The 6,909-nt window shown below is 44.0% G+C and overlaps 1 pseudogene; it reads left to right on the top strand.

The window, feature by feature from the left end:
- The first annotated feature begins 592 nt into the window (after positions 1–592).
- LOC103655339 (uncharacterized) lies at positions 593–1,369 on the top strand (annotated as a pseudogene).
- The last annotated feature ends 5,540 nt before the right edge of the window (positions 1,370–6,909 follow it).

Genomic DNA, 6,909 nt, shown 5'->3' on the forward strand with positions numbered 1-6,909 from the left:
CCGCCACGCCGTTGGTAGGAGCCACCACGCCCGCCATGGGAGGGAGCTATCGCCTTACCAGAGCTGGGCGGTGGATCTCCCCGTTGGAAGGCCAGAGCTGGGCGGCGGATCTCAACAAACGTCGTGCTCGAGCCCGAGGTCCTCTGCCCAGAGCTAGAGGCGAGAGGGAAGACAGCCACCGGGACCTGCTGCTCCATCCCCGCGCTCCGTGCCTCCAGTCCGAGGCTGCTTCGTGGGGGCGCCCCGCCGGTAGGGATGAAGACGACGTCGAGAGGGAGGAAGCCGCCGCTGGGAGGGACACGCTGCTACGTGCCTCCAGTTGGTCCGCGCCCCTGCTCTCGATGCTTCACCGGTTCTGCGCCCCAGCTCGCGCTCTTGAGGCACTGCAAGCTTTCGGCCTGCTGTTGTGTGTGTGATCCAATCATCGGCGTGATCTTCTTGACAGTAGTGTGTGAGATCCAGTCGCCGGCGCGATCTTCTTGACAGCAGCAGCAGTCTCCTCCAAGCAAGGAGCATAACCCTCTACTCTCTTTAAATGTTGCCACCCTTTGCCTATATGGGTTCTTAACATCGTTATTTCCTATGAAATAGGATGAATCATATTATTCCCGATGATGAGGTTGAACCAATAGAAGTAGTTGCTGCTCCTGATGATGATGAGAGACAGTACCCTGAGTTTGTTGACAAGTGGGATATGCTAGAATTTGAGGACTATGATGGAGACATTTTCACAGGGGCATAATTTGAAGAGACTGATGAAGAGGAGGAGGAAAACATAGCTATGGGGGTGGATGAGCAAGGAGAGGGTAATGATGTACCAAGAAATGATTATGACAGAGATAATCCATCCTTAAAAGAAGGCAGCACATTTGCATCGATGACCGAATTTAGGAATGCACTTGCTACCTATTGCATCAAAGGTGCGTATGATTATGTAATTGACAAGAGTGAGCCAACTAGAATGACTGTTCATTGTGTATTTGAGAGGTGTCAATGGAGGATACATGCTGCCTGTATGCAGAATAGTACAATTATTCAGGTCAAAGTGAATCCATCTCCTCACACTTGTCCAAGTGAAAGAAAAGGGTCACATAAGGTAGCTAAAAGTAGATGGTGTGCAGATGCAGTATTAGAATGGGTGACAGATAACCCATGCATTGGTACAAATGAACTGGTAAAGAAGATTAAAGAGAAGTACAACATTTTGGTGCCTTACATGAGAGTGTATTATGGCAAGGAAATGGCTCTTGACAAGATTTATGGCCCATGGAAGGAAAGCTTTAACTTATTATACACTTTCAAAGTTGGAGTGGAGAAGGCGTGCCCAGGTAGTGTTGTTGAGATTGACCATCATACGCTGGATTTGTAGCACCCCAAAATATCATTTTGGGTAATTTAGGGAAAAAATATTCTGAAGTAAAAATAGTTATGTTTTGAAATAAGTGGTTAAATAAAAGGTCCAAATATGAATGATTGTCGTAGTAAACTATGTAGAATTAGTTAAACAATCTATTAATAAAAGATTTAATAAAAGTAACCCCTATATGATTTTAGTTATTCCTCTGCTGAAATAGACATTTATAATTATTCTCAAAAGGATTTTATAAACTAGAGATTTTAATTCTTAAAATACCTATTCTCTATTTTAGTGTTTATGAATTTCATATTTAAAATCATTTGTGTAAATAGTATAATAAATAAAATAAATTAAAACAAATCATATTCATGTTGGAATACTTTTGTTTGTGCAGATGAAACTCAGACCTAAATTCAAATTTGTAATTTGGAATTGAAATAGAAAACAAAATAAAAAGAAATAAATTGCTTACCTGAGAAATGGGCTGAATTTCTCCTCCATCGGTCCACCTAAGCTCTGCACCATAATCACTCGCTGCGGGCTCCTCTGACGGGTGGGGCCATTAATCCAGGCTCTCTTCCTATCCTTTCTGTCCGCGCAAGCGTGTAGGGCGCGGTGTCCTGCCGGTGGGCCCCCTCTGCCAGGTCGTTCATCTCCAACAGAACGCGAACCTGGCGGGCGAAATCCACTCTCCGCGTCGTGTTCCGTTCATTCAAGTCGCGAGATGTCCGCCGGTTTTTTCTTCATCAGGACTATAAATCCCTGTCGCCCCAGTCCCTTGGCCACCATTGACGAACCGAGAGCCACGACCGCCATGGCCGCCGAGAGGGAAGAGGAAAGGGAGAGAGATGGAGAGCAGCGGTGCGGATCTTCTTCACGTGCGGGGTTGGGATGGTTGGACTCGGTTCGTCGCTCACCGGGGGAGGAAGTTGCTCTGCCTCTCCAAAACTCCACCGCACGACAGCCAGTGCGAACAAGCCGGTACCCCCTGCACTGCTTAATCTCTGGGTGGCGCGGGCATTTTGGCTGGGTGAGTCGTGGCGTCTGGATCTTGTTCACGTTCACGCCCGTCAACGAAAGGGAGCTCTGGCATCCGCCGCCGCGATGAAGAATCGCGGGCAGAGGATGTCGCGTTAGCGCTGGGCGTGTTGGGGAAGATGACCTGGGGAGCGTTGGATCGAAACGAAGGGCTGTGATGCAAGGTACTCTTTCACTCAATTAGATCCAGGCCGTAGATTCATGCGCCAATGGTCTAGATTGACTCCATTACCTGCCGTTTCTCGGATCAAATCTTGGCCGCCCAATTGTGATCTGGCGTCTGTGGTTGCATACCAGTTCGTCCCTGGACGGTTCTAATCCGAGCCGTGTGAGTCATATCCAACGGCCCTGGATTCTTGATACCCCTTCGGCCGGGATCTTTTGCTAAAGAGCCCCTAATCTTTGGCATATTCAACCCGCAGTCCACTCTGTGGGGAATCCTGAGTCTTGGGGAGATTTGCGAGTTAGCCCCTGCTGTTTCTAATAATATTGCGCGAGACCAGAGAATTAAGAAATCAGGGAAATAAATTTAGAAATAGATTTTTAATATGAAAATAATGGCTAGAATTTGTTTAATTCATAGAAAATTTATATGAAGTCCAAATTAATCCATTCCAATTTCTATAATTTTATAATATTATTGTTTATCATTTTGTGTCACTGCTTTGACATGAAAGCCATATTAAAATTGATATGCTAATTAATCTTGTACAAAACACCTAGAATCTTTGGAATTCCATAACTTAAAATCTATAACTCCAAAATTAATAATTCTTGTTCATGTGATCTTATTTTAATGTAGATTATTAATATGTATTTTGCATATATGTTTGGTGTGATGTTTATTTTGCCTATACCATGTTTGTTTGTATTGCTACGACTAGCGCGAGGTCACGAGTCATCTGAAAAGCAAGTGGTACCTGGAATCTCAAGTCCCAGGCAAGTTGTGCCCTTGATCACTTCTTTTACCCAGTCATGTTCTAATTAATCATAATGATCTGCATAGGTTAATTTTGATGGGACCTAATAGGTTTCTCTAGTTTGTCTATCTTTATGCCTTGTTTACCATTGAACTTTTTGGGTAGTACTTGCTAGTGCTATATGTGGTTTTGGGCATTGAGATAAACATTATTCATGATTATACTTTTGTTATCAGCTGTTATTTATTGTTCATGATAAGATCATTATGTTAATTGGAACATGGAGCGACCACCCGGGAAAACAGTGCTACCACAAGGGTTTAATGGGACGCCCTTGGCTGATTAATTAGGAAAGCTAGTGGAAGACTACCTCACCTGAAAGGGGCAAGGGCAGTAGGGGAGTGGTCAGTGTGGGGAGGTCCTTGGTTGATTTTGCTGCGATGGCGGTCAGGCGAGGGATCCCTGCATTGGAGCTTCCTATAAACAGTAGCGGGTTTTCTGAAGCTAGTGGAACTTTGTAAAGGCCTCGTAGTGTTACCCTGCCTCGCTTCCTTGGTAGAGGTGTATGGGGCCCGTACAACCCCGTGGCAAATGGGTAACATGACTTGTGGGTAAAGATGTGCAACCTCTGCAGAGTGTAAAACCGGTATACTAGCCGTGCTCACGGTCATGAGCAGCTCGGACCCTCACATGATTAATTTATGGAACTAAATTCAATATGTCATATGCATTGCATCGCAGGTGATGTTACTTTTGTTCTATTACTTAATTGGGTTGGTATTTACTTATACTTAGTAATTGCTAATAAAATTTTGACCAACTTTAAAAGCAATGCTCAGCTTCAACCATCCTCTTTGGTAAGCCTTACACTTCACATGAGCTCCCACCTTTGGCGAGTTCATATACATTATTCCCCACAACTTGTTGAGCTATGAACGTATATGAGCTCACTCTTGCTGTCTCACACCCCCCCACAGGTCAAGAACAGGTACCACAGGAGGAGGCGCATGGAGGCTGCTGCGATGTATTCGTGAGAGGTCTAGACCGTCGTCTCCCAGTCAACTTTGGGTTGCTGGACCGTTGTCTCCTTATAATGTAATTATTTATTTTGTATAGAACTCTTGTTATGTAGTAAAGATGTGACATTCGATCCTATGCCATGATTCATCATATGTGTGAGACTTAGTCCCAGCACACCTGGTGATTATGTTCACGCCCGGGTCTTGGTGCCCCTGAAACCCGGGTGTGACAGAAGTGGTATCAGAGGAATGTTGACTGTAGGACGAAACCTAGATAGAACTGGACAACCTTTATTTACTTACCTTTGCTACTCTGATTCTTTTCTAAACTTTTCTTAATCTTTCCTCATCTATTTCCGCTTTACTCTGATTATTCTTATCTTTTCCTTCTAAAGACAAATGTGGATTTCACACTTTAAAATCATGTGCCTAAATTGACTTTTAGGAATAGGAAACCTAATCTTAGGAATAAAAACAAAAGTATTTTTATCTATGCACTTGAATGTTTGTTCTTATGATATTTGTCTGATTTGGATCTTTAATTGAGTGTGATGGGTTGTGGAGTAATGCCCACAATTACATCTGCATATACATATAGGCATAAATATAAATAAATAAAATGACTATACAAACTAAGAATATCCCCCACTAGAATATATTTTAATAGATCCATCATATCTTAAAAAGATTATATCCTACACTCATAGATCCATCTCATCTCAAAAGATCCTAACTTATCCTAATTAAAATATATCTAGCTTAATAAATCTACTGAAAGTCGCCTAGAGGGGGGGTGAATAGGGCGAAACTGAAATTCTCAAAAATAATCACAACTACAAGCCGGGTTAGCGTTAGAAATATAATCGAGTCCGCGAGAGAGGGCGGAAAACAAATCGCAGGCGAATAAGAAGTGTGACACGCGGATTTGTTTTACCGAGGTTCGGTTCTCTCAAACCTACTCCCCGTTGAGGAGGCCACAAAGGCCGGGTCTCTTTCAACCCTTCCCTCTCTCAAACGGTCCCTCGGACCGAGTGAGCTTCTCTTTCTCAAATCACTTGGGAAACAAACTTCCCGCAAGGACCACCACACGATTGGTGTCTCTTGCCTCAATTACAAGTGAGTGTTTGATCACAAGAAAGAATCAAGAAAGAAGAAAGCAATCCAAGCGCAAGAGCTCGAAAGAACACAAGCAAATCTCTCTCTCTAATCACTAGGGCATTGTGTGGAATTTGGAGAGGATTTGAACTCTTTGGTGTGTCTAGAATTGAATGCTAGAGCTCTTGTAAGTAGTTGAGAAGTGGAAAACTTGGATGCCATGAATGGTGGGGTGGTTGGGGTATTTATAGCCCCAACCACCAAACTTGACCGTTGGTGGGAGCTGACTGTCGTATGGTGCACCGGACAGTCCGGTGCACACCGGACATGTCCGGTGCGCCAGCCACGTCACCAATGCCGTTGGATTCTGACCGTTGGAGTTCTGACTTCTGGGCCCGCCTGGATGTCCGGTGCACACCGGACATGTACTGTTCAATGTCCGGTGCGCCAGTATGGGCATGCCTGACTTCTGCGCGCTTCTGACGCGCATTGAATGCGCCTGCAGGTGACCGTTGGCGCCTGAAGTAGTCGTTGCCCCGCTGTTACACCGGACAGTTTGGTGTACACCAGACATGTCCGGTGAATTATAGCGAGGCAGCCGAAGTGAATTCTCGAGGCTGGCGAGTTCCTGAGGCCGCTCTTCCTTGTCACACCGGACAGTCCGGTGCACACCAGACATGTCCGGTGAATTATAGCGAAGTCGCCTCTGGAATTTCCCGAAGGTGACGAGTTTAAGTCTGGAGTCCTCTGGTGCACCGGACATGTCCGGTGGCACACCGGACAGTCCGGTGCGCCAGACCAGAGGTGCCTTCGGTTGGCCCTTTGCTCTTTTGTCGAACCCAAAACTTGGTCTTTTTATTGGCTAAGTGTGAACCTTTGGCACCTGTATAACTTATGCACTAGAGCAAACTAGTTAGTCCAAATATTTGTGTTGGGCAATTCAACCACCAAAATTAATTAGGGACTAGGTGTAAGCCTAATTCCCTTTCAATCTCCCCCTTTTTGGTGATTGATGCCAACACAAACCAAAGCAAATATAAAAGTGCATAATTGAACTAGTTTGCATAATGTAAGTGCAAAGGTTGCTTGGAATTGAGCCAATAAATGTTACTTACTAGATGTGCATGGATTGTTTCTTTATTTTTAACATTTTGGACCACGCTTACACCACATGTTTTGTTTTTGCAAATTCTTTTTGTAAATCCTTTTCAAAGTCCTTTTGCAACATAGTCAAAGGTAGATGAATAAGATTTTTGCAAAGCATTTTCAAGTTTAAAAATTTCTCCCCTTGTTTCAAATGCTTTTCCTTTTGACTAAACAAAACTCCCCCTAAATGAGATCCTCCTCTTAGTGTTCAAGAGGGTTTTGATTTATCATTTTTGAAATACTACTTTCTCCCCCTTTAGAACATAATAAGATACCAATTTGAAATTGACCAATTGAAAATCTCCAAATTTTAAAAATTAGGTGGTGGTGCGGT

The sequence above is a fragment of the Zea mays genome, chromosome 4 (assembly GCF_902167145.1).
Source record: "Zea mays cultivar B73 chromosome 4, Zm-B73-REFERENCE-NAM-5.0, whole genome shotgun sequence".
Lineage (NCBI taxonomy): Eukaryota > Viridiplantae > Streptophyta > Magnoliopsida > Poales > Poaceae > Zea > Zea mays.